The 16888-nt window shown below is 39.9% G+C and overlaps 1 pseudogene; it reads left to right on the top strand.

Moving 5' to 3' along the window:
- The first annotated feature begins 12257 nt into the window (after window positions 1-12257).
- LOC103265318 lies at window positions 12258-13501 on the top strand (annotated as a pseudogene).
- Window positions 13502-16888: the final 3387 nt, after the last annotated feature.

Raw genomic sequence — 16888 nt, 5'->3', positions numbered from 1 at the left:
CATCACCAGTGCTGGCTTTCATATAAAGGAGACACTCCTGCTTCCATTCTGGTCTCCCCAGCGCATAGAGCCTAGTGCAGAAGAAAATCTAGTACACCAGAGGCAAAATTCAAGCTGCATGGCCTCAAGGAAATTTGTCACCCTCTTACTTTTCAACTTCCTCATCAGAAACATGAGGGAACTAAACTAGATAAAGTCCATTTCAATCCTAAAATTCTAAAACTGCCTATGATTTTAATATTCAGTTTATATTTGCAAGAAAAATGCATGATTCTTTTGTGTTATTCCTGAATTTTTAGAGGAAAGGAAGACTCCCAGTTCTGCCTTTCACTCTCTTCTAATTTATTTCTTCTCTTCCCTGAATTCCAAGGTGTCTGTAGATTCCCTCTGAGATTAGAAATTAATACTTCTCCAACCTGAATCAATTTCTAAAACAAAAAGGGAGACTAGGGCAAAAAAGTCTGACATCCTTATGATTCATTTTTCTTCAGAAGAGAATCAAAGTTTGCCTTTGTTTCACTTGGCAAACATCCAATCAGGCAGTGCCTTTTCTGACGCTTATCTGTGTAGTGAGAACACTTTAAGCCCTGTTTTTAAAAATAACTCATTAACTCCACTCCCAAGACCCCTCAATTTTAAGTATTTTTATTCCATTAACAGAAAAACTGTTTCTTGAGTCTATTCATCTAAGTGCCAAATCTTTTTCACAATGAATACCTTTAAACACATTTTGAATATAACAAAACAGACTTTAAACACAATTTACAGCATGGTTTACTTGCAAGGAGGTTCTCATTAGCTAGACTTGAAATCATGAACGTTATTCCAACAATGACAATCAGACATCCCTTTCCTCCCTTACCCTCTCCTCTAACTCAACCAAGAAGCTCAGACACACTGTGGGCTGAAGAATGCCAGGGAGCCTTTTTCATCAGTGTGTAGGAAGAGAGACTTAGTGAACTAGATTATCTCTTACTCAAAGTACTGGTATTTTTATATCTGAATGGCTTCTCCCCCAATAATAATATCAGTGTAGTTCACATAAATGTTGGGCCATTCTTGTTCATAATATTTAGAAACAGGATGGATTCAAAATAAAAGTGGATTCCTTCATGATCAGGCTCACCATGATACCATATTCAGAAAAAAGCAAATAAATAAATCCATAAAAAATGGGAGAGCAACTTAACAGTCTCCTCAAAAACACCAAAGAGGATCACTATACATAATGCTCAACAGCATAGAGCCCTCTCCATTTTCTGTTTGTAATGAATAGCCCTCATTACAGCTACAGTTGCAGCACCCTCCCAAGCCCACTCTTCCTCATCTTCTTGCCCTCTCTCTTTGCTCCTCTCCCAAATAATTTCCCAGGATTCAACCAGGTCTTCTCTCCCCATTGCTCAGGAATTTTCTGAGCCAAGACTTTCTTCAAATATTAGCTCTCTACCCTCTCCAATGTGAATGCGCATTTAGCCTTTCTCATGTCCTTTTAATCATCAGTGCTATCCATTATACTTTCAACCAACGCCCAGGCCTTTTGCTACCCTGACAGTAAAATATTCTCCTATTCTGGAGATGGGGGAGGGGAGAAGCTGTGAATAATCAGAACCATAAGATAATAAATCTATATTACTTTAAACCACTATGTCTGAAGTAATCATAACAGCAGTAGGAAACTGATACAGTAGTTAACAAGGATAAGAGAACAGATTGAGAATGATGGGACCCACCTCAATATTTCCAGTCAGGTCACAAGGGGAACTAACAACCGCTGGATATGGTTCACAAGCACTTGACGTTGGTTCTTATCCCTTTCTGTCTATTTACTGTCATGTATAGCTGGGACTTGAATGTAAATTGAGTTACTCCAAAGAAATGCATTTGCAGCAGTCTTGGGAGTAAGGAGGAGGCCATCTTCCTGCTGCTGTTGCTGCTGACTAAAAGGGTGAAAGACACAACATTTCTGATATGGTGACAGCAGTAGAAACTGTAGCCAGAGCAGTTTCCTGATCTTTAGATTCCAGTGACAGTCTAAACACTTGAAATCAATAGATAGGGACAGCCTCCTGACTTCTCCAGTCCTACATCCCTACATTGACTACTTCCTGACCGAAATACCTAGAGTGGTCTGCGTGTCCTGCCCTCAACTGTCTAATATTAGGAGATGTAAAGAAATAACATAAAGCAAATGGCAAGGAAAGAAGAGTAGAGATTTGTCTGCTAACACTTTTGGGGACCCATAGAAAAAAATTCAACAAAGTAAAGTTGGCATTAGCCATCAGGAAAATGAAATCAAACTTACATTGAGGTACCACTTCATACTAACTAGAGTAGCTATAATTTTTTTAAGTAGATAACAACAAGCACTGGTGAGGGTGTGAAGAAATTAGAATGCTTATATACTGGGAGCAGAAATGTACAGGGTGGTTATCACCAATAACTCAAAAAACAACAGATGCTGGAGACATGGTGAAAAGGGAATACTTCTACACTGTTGGTGGGAATGCAAACTAGTACAACCTCTCTGGAAAACAGTGTGACAATTCCTAAAAGATCTAAAAATCGACCTCCCATATGACCCAGCAATCCTCCTTCTGGGAATATACCCAGAGGAACTCAAATCATTCTGCAAAAAAGATGCCTGCACACACATGTTTATTGCAGCACTATTCGCAATAGTAAAAACATGGAACCAACCATGCTGGTCATCAAAAGCAGACTGGATTTTTAAAATGTGGTACGTATACATGATGGAATATTACACAGTCATAAAGAAGGACAAAATTATGAACTTTGCAGCAACTTGGATGGATTTAGAGTCTGTAATAGTCAGAAACAAAGAACTGAGTACCACAGTTCTCATTCATAAGCAAATCCTGAACAATTATCATAATACTATAAGAAAGGGATTGGCAGTAGTGAGAAACTGCCCAGGGAAGGACAGGGTGGGGACACACTTCATCAATAAGGGTACCCGATCTCAAACCAGGTGACATGGGGACCAAAGTGAGGCCCAAAATACCTGTACAATGACCATTTGTATATCTAACCCTGAATTGTATCCCACATCTTTAAAATAAAAATCTTTTTAAATGTAAAATAGTGTAGCCACTTTGGAAAACAGTTTGGAAGTTCCTTAAAATGTTAAACATAGAGTTACTTTACAACCAAGAAATTTCACTTTTAGATACATACTCAAAAGAAATGAAAATATACATTTACACAAAAATGTATACACAATGTTCACAGAAGCATTACTAATAGTAGTCAAAAGTAGAAATAACCTAAATTTCTATCAAGTGATAATGGATAAATAAATGTGGCATTTCTATACAATGAAATATTATTCAACAATGAAAACAATAGGACATGGATGAACTTGAAAACATGCAAAGTGAAAAAAGCTAGTCAGGAAAGACCACAGATTGTATGATTTTATTTATATGATATGTCCATAACAGGCAAATCTATAAAGACAGAAAGTACTGGTTAATCACTTCTTAGGGAGCGGGGGACAGGTATTTAGGGAATAATGGATAAGGAGTGCCTGACTTCTTTTGAGGGTAAGGAAAACACTCTGATATTGATCACAGTGATGGATGCAGAACTCTGTGAATATACCAAAGCCCTTAAATTGTATATTTTCAATGAGTGAATTGTATGGTATGTAAATTACATCTCAATAAAGTTGATTTTCTAAAAAAGGCAAGACAAAACAAAAACTTTAAAAAAAAAAAAAAGGTAAATGTGGGCATATGTGAGGGAGGCAAGCATTAAGGCACAAGTGGGGGAAGCTAAAGGAGATCATTCACGCTGCTCAGAAAAAAACTCTTCTAATGTTCCTGCACAAAGAGTTTTCAGAAAGAGTTAAAACTAAGAAATCCCATATGTTAGGGAATAGCTACTCATTGGAGTGATAGCTAATGTATTTTCTATATCAGTTATCTGAGTTATTTTGCATCTCAAGAACTACGATGGAAGTCATTTGTTATCAAGACTTAAACATTAAATGACAGAGACATTAAACATTTGGATGGAATATCTTATACACAGGGGCAGATTTACTATGAAACTTAAGCTTCAGCACCCTTCATTTACATGGGACTCTTCCAAAATCTTCAAAACAGGCTTGACAATGATTTCACAAGGTCACATGTTTTTGCAAAATTTGAAATTAAGATTTTTTGAAAGCGATTAAGATGAGAGTTCTTTCCATTTGGACTTCCCCTCCATCGCTCTTCTTATGTAAAATGGCATTGAAGTTGCTGCAGGCATCCTGGGGAGCCGATATAGAAAAGCTGAGTGAGGATATTTTTCATTTGGGATCAATAGGACATATTTATGATTCACACTCACTTCCATGTATCTCTTCCACCACCCATATGTTTCCAATGCCAGGTGCCATCCATGTTTCAACCTCTAGCCATCCCAATTATGTGTTTCCTTTTCCCCAAATCTCTCCTTAAACAAAATATGCTAGAGGAAGGACTGTGCATTGTATTCTGTCTATAGAAAGCTAGATTATAAAATTGCCATATAAAATGCAAGCAAAAGTATTCGGCTAAAATGTGTCATGTAGTTTATTAATAAAAGTATTATGCATTTTGGGGGGATGGAATTTGTAAAGTGTATAGTATGAAGAGCTTTTACTAATATGTTACTTATTTTTATTTCTTCTCTGATGCTAAAGCATTCATATCTTATCAGTATCTAATGTGTATGTTTAAGTTTATATTCCTATAAAGGATCCCCCAAATTGTATACATTTTAGGTCCCCAGAGAACTTGAATCTATCCCTGGGGGGAAATATTCCTTTTCTCTTTGAATTAATTTTATATTAAAAAGAGCAGAATAAACATATGTAAACTGCAGTGAAAATGGAAAAAGGAGTTTTTGAAATGTTGAAGGGATATGAATGCTCATGATTTGCTCTGTGCCCACTTACATTAACTGGGGGAAAAAATGTCATTGGTCTTGTCATTATTTAGAGCAGAATCTTACTTGTTTTAATTTGGTGACTGCAAAAAAACTTTTTTTAAAGGCTTCTAGCTATTGCTTTGTTAAACTCTGCTGTGTCTGCATGGCTCTTTGAGTTATGGCCACCATGTTTCTTAGTTTTGGACCCTCCCCTACCTTGGGGAGGTGAATCTCCAATCTCTCTCTCTAATTAGCTTTCTAATCATTGTTTTGTTAAGTACTAGCCAGGCCATGTGTTCCTTGAGCTATGACCACCATGCTTTCTTAACTTTGATCCCCTCCCCTACCTTGGAGGGTGAATCTTCTATCTCTCTAATTTGCTTTCTAAATAAACTATATTTTCTAATCTAAAAAATGGCCACATAAATTAGAATCTGGCCCTCTATTTCTATTTTTTTCATAGCATCTCTTCCTTAACCATAAATTATCTTGCCATGAAGTTCTAAATAACAGGATTGTCACAGTTAGAAGATGTTCTCCACATCTGTGATATACTCAATCATGTGTCTGAATAGCATATATAAAAAACATTGTCAAAATTTTAACCTGAAATACCAATAGAATCATCTGGAAAAAAAAATGTTCAAATGAGTAAAGGAGTTTAATGAAGTTGCCACGCAACTTCATTAAAATAAACATTTTAAAATATAATGAAAATAACTGAGATATTTGAATCCCCACTTCATGCTACACACAAACAGTAGTTCAAAATTATTTAAAAGACTAAACTGCCAAAAGCAAAACTCTAAGACTATCACCAGTGAATGCATGTAAAGACTTTCTAAATGCTTTAAACTTGGCTCCAAAGCTAGAGATCATAAACACAAATAATGAGTAACGTGACTACATAAAATTTTTAAAACCTCTACATAACCAAAATAAAAATCATAAAACAAAATTTAAAAAAAACTATAAACCAGAGGAAATATTTGCAATATATATGGCAAAAAGTTCATCCCCTTGAGATCTAAAAAATGTTGACAATTCAAAAAGTAAAAGACAAGTGCTCCAAAAGATATATGAACAGAGGATATAAATACAAAATTGACAGAAGAGAAAATCCAAGGATATGAAAGATAAAAATTAATGCAAATTAAAGACCACATAACCTGTTTTCATCATTTTTTTTCAAAGAGAACTAATAATATCCAGTGTTGAGAAAGGAGGAGAGAAAGGGACATTCTCACACCTTTATAGAGGACAATTTCACTGCACACATAATAAAAGTTTAAATGTTCATACATTTTGACCATCAATTTTATTCTAAAAACAAACTATAAAGAGACATTGTTTATAAGTTCAAACCATTGTGAACAACGAAAAACCCACCAATCAGAGATTAGTTAAATAAATTATGTTGTGCCCTTATAATGGCACACAACATGATCATCAGAAAAAAAAATTAGAAGACATCTGCTGACATAAAAGATAGATACACTATATTACTTAGTGGAAAAAAAGATAAATTGTACAAATGTATGCAGAATATAATTTGAATAATTAGAGTACAATCATATAATAACAGTAGTAATAACTAACATTTATAAACATGTTTTGGCATTGTTCTAAGTCCACTGGTATATCATTTCATTTTATTCTCACAATAATGCCATAAAGTAGTTACCATTTTTATCTTCATTTTATAGGTGGGGAAAATGAGGCAGCAAGAAAACAAGGACTAGTTTCGTAGGACAGCCAACAAGGCTAATTTCTCAAAAGTGGTAGCTAAGACAGTTTCTCTAAACAGATGGCTCACCTGATTTGCTGAAGAAAAAAACAGAATGTGTTTAAGAACTGGTTAGAGTCAGCTAGAACCAAAAAGGCAACTAACTTGACCACTACCTGACCTATCCCTTCATTATAGACTCATTATAATACATTAGCATGCCAAGTAGCACACCCTCCAGCACCATAACAATTTAACCCTGACCATTTATAATAACAAACAGATAGGAACGCCAATTCTTAGAAATCTCCACCTCTTTCCCAGGAAACTATGAATATCCTACTCCTTACTTAACATATAATCAAGAGATAACTATAAAAATAAAACCATTCCTACAGACCAGACCAGCCTGCTTTGCCTGCAGAGTAATCTGCTCTCTGTCACTTCAATGAACTTACTTTCATTTTTCATCTGAAACCCCAACAATGCAAGGGGGCTGCTCTGCCTACAGAGTAGCCTTCTCTCTGTTCCTCTTTTCTTTTAATGAACTTACTTTTGCTTTACTTTGTCTCTTAAATTATTTCCTGCACAAAGTCAAGAACCCACTTGGCCTCTTGGGCCACACCCTACCAACATTGGAGTATGCTGTCCTGTGTCACTTTGTAAGTTTTCTACCAAAAACATAAAATTTACATAAAGAGAAAGCAAAAATATTTGTTTTTCTTACCCATTCTTTCTACTCCTTTCCTGTCTGTAAGTAAGAAGATAATTGTTCTAACAACCACCCCTATTACCATCTGTACAGCAAGAGGAAGACGACTCAAAGAAAACCAAAATATTTTAAGTATTTGTTACATAATCTAAAAAATAAGAAAATTCACTCTCCTGGATGTCGAGGTTCTCTTTCATGACAGAAAGGTAAAGGCAAGCATGGGAATAAGCTGGGGGCACAGCTGGAATCTACTATGAGCTAGTCAAAACTTTGTCTCCTATAGAAGTTGCTTTATTCATTCATTCTTTCTAAAACTTAAATTCAGAAGTTTAGAAATTATATTAAAATCAAAATGGATCAAAGGGCCAGATGTTGCAGGCAGAGCCTGGGTAATGCACTCCACGCCTTGCTCAATGGGAAGTAATTACTCTAACATTAGCTTTACAGTGTTTAAACAACCATTTCATTATATTTTTTCTACACTGATTAAATTTTCTCGGCATTTCTAATGCATCATTACATCTGCCTTACATTTAGATAATATACAGTGTTGCTACCCATTAAAAAGTCCCTATTCTCTTTCATCACTTTAATAAATCTAATTTGGCATTATTTGCATAAAGTTTGATAAAGAGTGATTAGTTCTCTTACGAATAACATACCTTGGATGGAAACATCCCATCCATCTCTTGGCTAAAAACAGTTGTTCACGGAGTTACCGGTGGACCCCGAAGCACAGTCTCCAAAAGCATATGGAATAAAAGAAAATTTGTAGCACAAATACCATTGTAGAATTACTATCTATGCTTTCCAAGACTGCTGAGGGGTGGCCATAATAACCATGGGGCCATGTAAGGCACTTTGTTTCTTGTTTATATAAATATAGCTTGGGGAATTATAATAGAGAACAAAAATATAGAATAATAAATTCACATTTTAGCCTTCTGCTTCAATATTCACATTCACTCTCAACACCTAGTTAGAGACTCAGGATGTTGTAGCCCTTGCCCAAGTAAATAAACTGTAAAGCAATCTCAGGAAGAGATTCGCTAAGATGAAAAGCTCTGCTAAGGTATCAGATATGCCAGGCAATCACTTATGAAACCCAAACAGTGCTATGTTCTCTGGGGAACGTTTTTAAGTATTGCAAATAAATAGGTCATGTTGGTGAACTATTATGTGATGACAGTGATTCTGCCTTTTGAACTTAAAGTTTTGATAACTGAAACTCAAAACCACTAAATAAGTGCCCTTGGAAATCAGAAAAAGAGCATGAGTTCCTAAAGGGGATGTGATATCAACAGAAGTCAATGCACCGTACTCTGCATTTGCAATAAAGATGCTGATATGGCTGCAGAGTGCTGAAAGAAATCCCTCATTTAATTTTTGTGACAGAACCAATGCTTGATCCAATCCCCAAAAACAAATGCCATAAGAGATAAGATAAACAAGTGGGACCTCATCAACCTGACAAGTTTCTGTAAAGCCAAAGAAACCATTGAGAGAGCAGGGAGACAGCTCACAGACTGGGAAAAAATATTTGCCAACTGTATATCTGACAAAGGCCTAACATCGAGGATCTACAAGGAACTCAAACCTGCCAAAAGGAATTTAAAAATAGCCCTATTAAAAAGTGGGGAAAGGATATGAATAGACACTTCTCCAAAGAAGACATATGAACAGACACAGATACATGAAAAGTGCTCAGCCTCACTAATCATCAAAGAAATGCAAATTAAAACCACACTGAGATACCACCTAACTCCAGTCAGATGGCCACCATCAACAACTCAAAAAACAACAGGTGCTGGAGAGGATGCAGGGAAAAGGGAACGCTTCTTAGTAGGCATGTAAATACATACAACCTCTGTGGAAAACAGGCGATTCCTAAAAGATCTAAAAATCGATCTTCCATATGACCCAGCAATTCCCCTTCTAGGAATATACCCAGAGGAACTCAAATCATTCTATAAAAAAGATACCTGCACATGCATGTTTATTGCAGCATTATTCACAATAGCAAAAACATGGAACCAACCATGTGACCCATCAAAACTGGACTGGATTAAAAAATACGTACATAGACACGATGGAATATTACGTAACCATAAAGAAGGACAAACATATAGACTTCACAATAACTTTGAGGGATTTAGAGTCTATCACAGAAACAAAGAATTGAGTACCACATGTTCTCACTCATAAGCAGACCCTGAACATTTATCAAAATACTATAAGAAAGGGCTTGACAGTAGCAAGATGCTGCCAAGGGAGGGAAAGGGAAGCACGTAGCATCAATAAGGGTAACTGATCTCAAACCAGGCGAAGTAGGGACCAAAGGGAAGCCCAAACTTTATCTGTACAATGACCACTTATCTACCTAACCCTGAATTTACCCCATATCTCTAAAATAAAATATATTTTTTTAAAATTGTGACAGAATAAAGTATTGCAAAAACAGATTGCACCAAGTATTTAAACTCTCCCTAATAAGTCAATGACTTACTGTCCAATTCTATGCTACTATTCGTTCCTCCAAACATGAACTACCAGTTTTACTTCTACAGTGGTCAACATACTATATTTTAGAAAATTTAATAAATCCAAATTCAAAGTATTATATTTCAAAGCCCTAACCTTTACCTTCCTACACATCTCTCTCCCTTCTGTTCCTCCCTCTCCCCTACTTCTCCTAGTTCTTGGAACACACTCATGGGACATTTTCACAACTCACTTTAGAGTCCCACTCTGCCTGCTCCACTCCATTCTACCCTCAATGAACAATCTATGAATCCTAACATAATGGCAGGTGCTACAAGGTTTTACTCAATTCTGTGAACTTCACCTCTACTAGGCAAGGGGGTCAAGGACAGATTGTAAATTCTTAAATAATAAAAACTGTTATATAGAGAGGAACTTGGCTGTAAAATAAGCCACCTAAATAACTAATTATGGAATCTTTAAGGTATGAAAAGCCTAGGAATTATGAGGGTAATACGATAATTTGTTCTTTATTCCAGGTGAGAGGAGCTAGGAATGCTACGTGCTCACTCCAGTGACTACCCTTGCAGCCCCAAGACACCCATCTTTCTTGGATGTGTGATTAGACTCTGACTTCTGATGCGTTATTTTCTTAGCTTTCTTTTCCCTTCTAGAATTATCCTTCATTAAATACAGACACACATAGATACACGACTTTTTTGTGTTTCAATCTACTAGCGCAGTAAGTGCTTTTGTTTCTTGTTCATAGGGATGGTGCACGGCAAGCTGTGATTTAATAGCTCTCCAGTATAGGAGAAGACCAGCAGTATGGGTCAGACTGAGCAGCTAGACTGAATATTAGTGGAATTCACAACTTCTGCTGCAGTTCATAAATCTGTAAGGATGCTTATAACCCTGCAGTTCTACGTGGACAGAAACAAGGTTCTGGTGGTCAAAACTCTCATTTCAATATAATTGATCTGTACTCATGAAGAAAGAAGTAAGATTGATCAATACACCCACAGGTGAGATTGACTGACGGCTAGGTAATGCTCACTCCTTTTGAGAAAAGTTGGTCTCCCACAAGGCTCTGAAGCCTTTTACTATTTTAACCTCTTTTGCCTGATGCAGCCATATTCTCATGCATATTGCCAGGGATGCAAGGACACGAACCATATCTCCTCATTTTGACTTATACTTTGCTCTTTTGTGGAGTTCTACTCTAGAGTGCATCCAGGTGAAAAAAGAAATGGCACCCACTCTCAGGAATATTATAGTTAACAATATAAATTCTTAACTGTATAGAATATAATTCAATTTTATTTAACTTTTATAATATATAAATATTTTGGCTGAATCATATATAGAACTTTTTATTGGCACTAAGCAATATAATTTAGTAGAAGTTTTCAGAATGTTCTAGTTGTTTTTCTTAGGGTGACTCCAGGACCAACAGCATTATCATTATGTGAGGCTGTCAGATTCTCTGACTCCGTCTAAGGCCCACAGCATAAGAACCCAGTAAGTTGTGATTTAATAGCTTTCCAGGTGAATCTGATACATGTCAAAAATTGAGAACCACTGTTTTAGATTAGCCAGTCAATCAACTGACATTGACTTTTCAGGAGTTTCCTGACAGTTTACTGATTATTGGGGAAACTTAAAACAGATACCTGGCCACATGCATTGATTAGCACAGGGTCCAAAGCTCATGAAAGAGAGTGAACACACAGTTCCCAATGTGATAATGGGCTCTTCAAAGAACATCACCAGAGAGAAGATGAACAGCAGTGTGGATAAGACCGAAGCAGCTCGCCTGAACATTAGTGGAATTCACAGGACCTGCAACGCATCAACAGATATAAAACAAAGAACCACATGATTATGCCATTAGATGCAGAGAAAGCATTCAACACAATCCAGTATCCCTTCTTAATAAGGAAGCATTCTTCAAACAGAGTCATCTATGATAAACCCACAGCTAACATTTTGCTCAATGGGCAGAAATTGGAAGCATTCCCCCTGAGAACAAGAACTAGCCAAGGATACCCTCTCACGCCTCCTGTTCAGCATAGTGTTGCAAGTCCTAGTCAAAGCAATCAAGCAAGAGGAGGAAATCAGGGGTATCCAAATAGGAAAAGAGGAAGTCAAGTGATCTCTCTTTGCAGACAATATGATTCTGTACCTTGAAAACCCTAGGGAGTCTGTCCAAAGCCTTCTCACACTGATGATCAACGTTGGTAACGTCTCAGGGTGCCAAATCAATGTATAAAAGACAGTTGCATTTCTATACACCAGCCACAAGCAGAAAGAATGCCAAATAAAAGGCCCAGTCGCATTCAAAACAGCCACCCCAAAAACAAGTACTTTGGCATCCCCCAAACCACAGACGCGCAAGACCTTTAGCACAAGAACTCCAAAATGCTGCACAAAGAAATCAAGGATGGGGCTCCGGGGCCTCCCGGCCTCGGGGGGAGGAGCGGAGAAGATGGGAGGAGCGGGGGAGGAGCGGGGAAGGAGGTGGAGAATGTCGTGAAGCTCCTTGGGAAGCAGCACTCCGAGGATGCCATGGAGCGCTGCCACCATGACAGTGCCCGTCTCTGTGCTGAGAGCAGTGTGCGCCTGCCTTTCTTGGACTCCCAGGTCGGAGCAGCCCAGAGCAACCGTTACACCTGGATGGAAAAGAGACACCGGGGTCCAGCACTGGCTTCTGGACAGCTGGGCTCCCACCCTGCCCAGCGCTGGCGGGAAAAGCGGCGAGCCCACCCCCCTGGGGATCCACGACTTTCCTCCCCATCTCTTAAACCAGACACAGACAAGACCCTGAAGAAGGAGGGGCTGATCTCTCCGGATGCAGTCGTTGAGGGACCCTTGTGCGCACTGACCCCCTGGAGAAGCCAGGACCCCCAGACCCCCAGGGCTGATGATGACAGCCTGGGCGAGCTTCCTGGGACCCACAGTTGAGCCCGGGAGCGCATCTTAGAACCAGATGACTTCCTGGATGACAGCGATGATGAGGACTAGGAAGGAGACACTCCCAAGCGTCCCGGCCAGGGGGAACTCAAGGGAAGGGGGTGGCAGTGCCCGCAAGAAGCTGGGCGCTTCCCTCCTGGAGGTTCGGGACAAGCCCTGTGCCTATGACATCTGTGGAACCGACCCGGCCTCAGTTACCGCTGTGCCCACTCCCACTTGCTGAGGAGGCGGCGAGGACAAGGAAGGCTCCCAGCCGCCCACCCCTGTTTCCCAGAGGTCAGAGGAACAGAAATCGAAGAAGGGCCCGATGGATTGGCCTTGCCCAACAACTACTCTGACTTCTGCCTGGGGGACTCAAAGATCTACAGGAAGACAGGACAGCCTGTGGAGCTGGTGTCCTGTTCTGACTGTGGCCGCTCAGGGCACCCGTCTTGCCTCCAGTTCACGAGGTGATGACCACAGCCGTGAAGATGTACTGCTGGCAGTGCACCGAGTGCAAGTGCTGCAACATCTGCGGCACCTCGGAGAACGGCGACCAGCTGCTCTTCTGTGACAACTGCGATCGTGGCTATCCCATGGACTGTCTCACCCCGCCCATGTCTGAGCCTCCTGAAGGAGGATGGAGCTGCCACTTGTGTCTGGACCTGTTGAAGGAAAACGCTTCCATCTACCAGCACCAGAACTCTTCTTGAGATGGCCACCACTGCCCCCCACCTATCTAAGGTTGTTTCTCTCCTCCACCTTGTGTTTCATACCCACCTTTCCCTTCCTGTCTTTCCCAAGTCCAGAGAACCTTGGGGTGCTTGTGCCAACCCGCCTTTGGCAGCAGCAAGCTGAGGTAGCGGTTCTGACTGCCTCTGGCCCCAGGCCCTCAGGGGAAAAGGAGCCACACTGCCCTGAGGCGGACCTGTGGGCATCGCTTCCGTCTTGCTCTTGGTGAGGTGCATTCACTCTGCTTGCCCTGGGCCCAGGCCCTGGTGATCACAGGGTTCAAATAGTATCCTCCAGGAAAGAGTGGGGGGCAGCTCACTTCTCTCTGCTCTGCCTCCACTCGGGCCTCCAGGGTTCTCCCCCAGAGGCGAGCCAGGCCGGGGCTTCCTTGCGCAGAGTAGCAGCTGGAGTGAGCACGCTGAAGCCCCACTCATGAGCTTTCCATGCCCTTCACGCAGCTCAGCCTCACCTCGTTCCTCCAGAGGCTCTCTGCGGCCCTCTCTTCCCCCGTGTTCCTGTTACACAGGGTCCTACGCTTGGGCCCTGGCGCTCTCAGTCACCCTGCTGGCTCTGCTCTGCCCCACTGCACCCACCGAGGGGGACTAGCAGCTGCTGCTCTTCTTCCCTGTGCTCTCCTGGCTCACTCTCACAGCAGTCTCTAGTGACCGAAGCGCTCCCCACCCTTGGAACTTCCCATCTTCTGCCTCCCTCCTTGTTCCCTTTGGTTTTGTGGAGAGAGAGAGGAAGCGTGAGGGCCAGGCCAGCAGCGTGGGGCCCACAGGGAGACAGTGGATAATGTGCCTGTTTTTTAACACGATGAAAAAGCCTACCTCCAAAATCCCCTTTTTGTTCTTCCTGGGCCAGGGCATTCAACCTCCTGCCATAACTGAATCGGGAGCCTCTGCCTCCCACCGTGTATATCCTGGCTCATGGGTCATGGGGAAGCCACTTAGACATCCCTTTCTTCCCTTGCATGCTCGCTAGCAGCTGATAAGGTCTTCATGCCCAATTTCTCTAGTGTTCTGCTTAGTGGCACTGACATTAAGTAGCAGAGGGGGCAGTCCACGCCAGGACGCTCTGAACAGCTTTCTCCCTTGGCCGTGGGCAGGCCCTAACTCACTGTCGCTTTGGAGTTTAGGTGTCTTTTTTATTTTCTCCCTTTAGTTCCTGTATTCTAAACATTAGTAAAAATAAATGTTTTTACACAGAAAAAAAAAAATCAAGGATGACACAAATGGAAAAATACTTATGCTTATGGATTGGAAGAATCAATATTGTCTAGCTGTCCATCTTACCCAAGGCCATCTACACATTCAATACAATACCCATCAAATTGCCAGCATCATTTTTCTCAGACCTAGAAAAACAATACAGAAATTACTATGGAAACAAAAAGAGCATGAATAGTCAAAACTATCCTTAGCAAAAGGAACAAAGCAGGAAGTATGACACTTCCAGACTTTAAACCTTACTGCAAGGTAACAGTAACCAAAACAGCCCGGTACTGGTACAAGAATAGGCACATTGATCAAAGGAACAGGACAGAGATTCCAAAATCAAAAATCAGTCTCTCAACCAACACATCTTTAATAAAGTCACCAGTAACAACCACTGGGGAAAGGAGACCATATTTAGCAAATGGTGCTGGGAAAACTGGCTGAACCTCTATCTATCACCATATACAAAAATCAGCTCTAAATGTATCATAGACATAAACGTAAAACCTCAAACTATAAAAATCCTAGAAAAAAACACAGAAAACACTCTTATGCACATTAGAGTAGGCAACCAGTTCTTGATCAAATTCCCAAAAGTGAATGCAATAAAAGACAAGATAGACAAGTGGGACCTTATCAAACCGAAAAGTTTTGCACAGCAAAAGAGAACATCAAAAAAGTGGGGAGACAACCCACAGAATGGGGAAAAAAATTGCTAATTATGTAACTGATAAAGGCCTAACATCTAAGATCTACAAGGAACTCAAACAAGCTGAAAGGAAAAAGCCTAACAGCCCTATTAAAAAGTGGGCAAAGTACATGAATAGACACTTTGCAAAAGAAGATATACAAGCAACCAATAGATCCATGAAAAATGCTCAGCCTCACTAATCATCAGATAAATGCAAATCAAAACCACAATGAGATACCACCTAACTCCAGTAATGATGGCCATCAATAATAAACCAAAAAACAACAGATGCTGGCGAGGATGCAGAGAAAAGGGAACACTTCTATACTGCTGGTGGGAGTGCAAGCTAGTTCAAACTCTATGAAAAGCAGTGCAGAGATTCCTAAAAGAACATAAAATTGACCTTCCATACAATTCAGTAACTCCTCTCCTGGAAATATACCCAGAGGAACATAAATCATTCTACCAAAAAGACACCTGTACACACACACTTATAGTTTCACTATTCACAATAGCAAAAACATGGAAGCAAACCTACTGTCCATCAAAAGTGGACTGGATTTTAAAATGTGATATATATACATGACGATCTATTATGCACCCATAAAGAAGAGAAAAATCATGGATTTCACAGCAAATTGGATAGAGTTGGAGACCATCATACTTAGTGATCTATTACAGAAACAGAGAACTAAATTCCTCATGTTCTCATTCATAAGTGAGACCTGAACATTAATCACATTAGCACAAGGAAGGGATTGGCAGTCACTGGAAACTGCCAGGGAGGAAGTGCTGGGGGCACATAACAACACAAGGTTACCTGGTCCTAAACCAGGGAAAGTGAGGACCAGTTCATCTGCATGCGGCCTACTTGTATAGTTAATCCTGACATATCCCACTTCTTTATAATAAAATTTTCAACATAAAATAAAAGAAATCAGATGATTTCTAGACTAAAGACAAGATGTCTCTAATCTTTCTCATACTTGTGTGTTATTTCAGAATCCTAATGAATGGTCCATGACTATTTTAAAAGATAGAATTATCAGTCTCTAGAATTAATCTTCACAACTTTAAATTACAGCCACCCCAATCAGAATTAAACAAATAAAACTCAAATATTTTACTCTTAGGGATGCACAATAAATGCCCATTTCTTTGCCTCTTCAGGAAGTGGATCTCAGAGAGAAAAATATCTCTGGCCAAGGTAATCAGAAAGAGCTTAAAGAAAGAGCTGGCATTACATTGGCTCTCAAAAGGTCCAATTTCAAACTGAATTTCAAAAAGAAACCATAAAGACACGAAGAAGAAGAACAAAGTAAATATGGAAAGAGGTAAGTACATCAGATTGATTGGGACATAGTTGGAGACTAGCCTAATATGAGAAGGATATATAATGCCAGCGTTTGCTCTCATCAGTCCTCATGTGACCTAAAGTCTTGATACTGGACTTCAGACCA

This window comes from Carlito syrichta, unplaced genomic scaffold, assembly GCF_000164805.1.
Source record: "Carlito syrichta isolate Samal-C Ts95f unplaced genomic scaffold, Tarsius_syrichta-2.0.1 Scaffold306393, whole genome shotgun sequence".
NCBI lineage: Eukaryota > Metazoa > Chordata > Mammalia > Primates > Tarsiidae > Carlito > Carlito syrichta.
The sequence above is the reverse complement of the archived record's forward strand: the minus strand, read 5'-3'. Positions and strand labels throughout refer to the sequence as shown.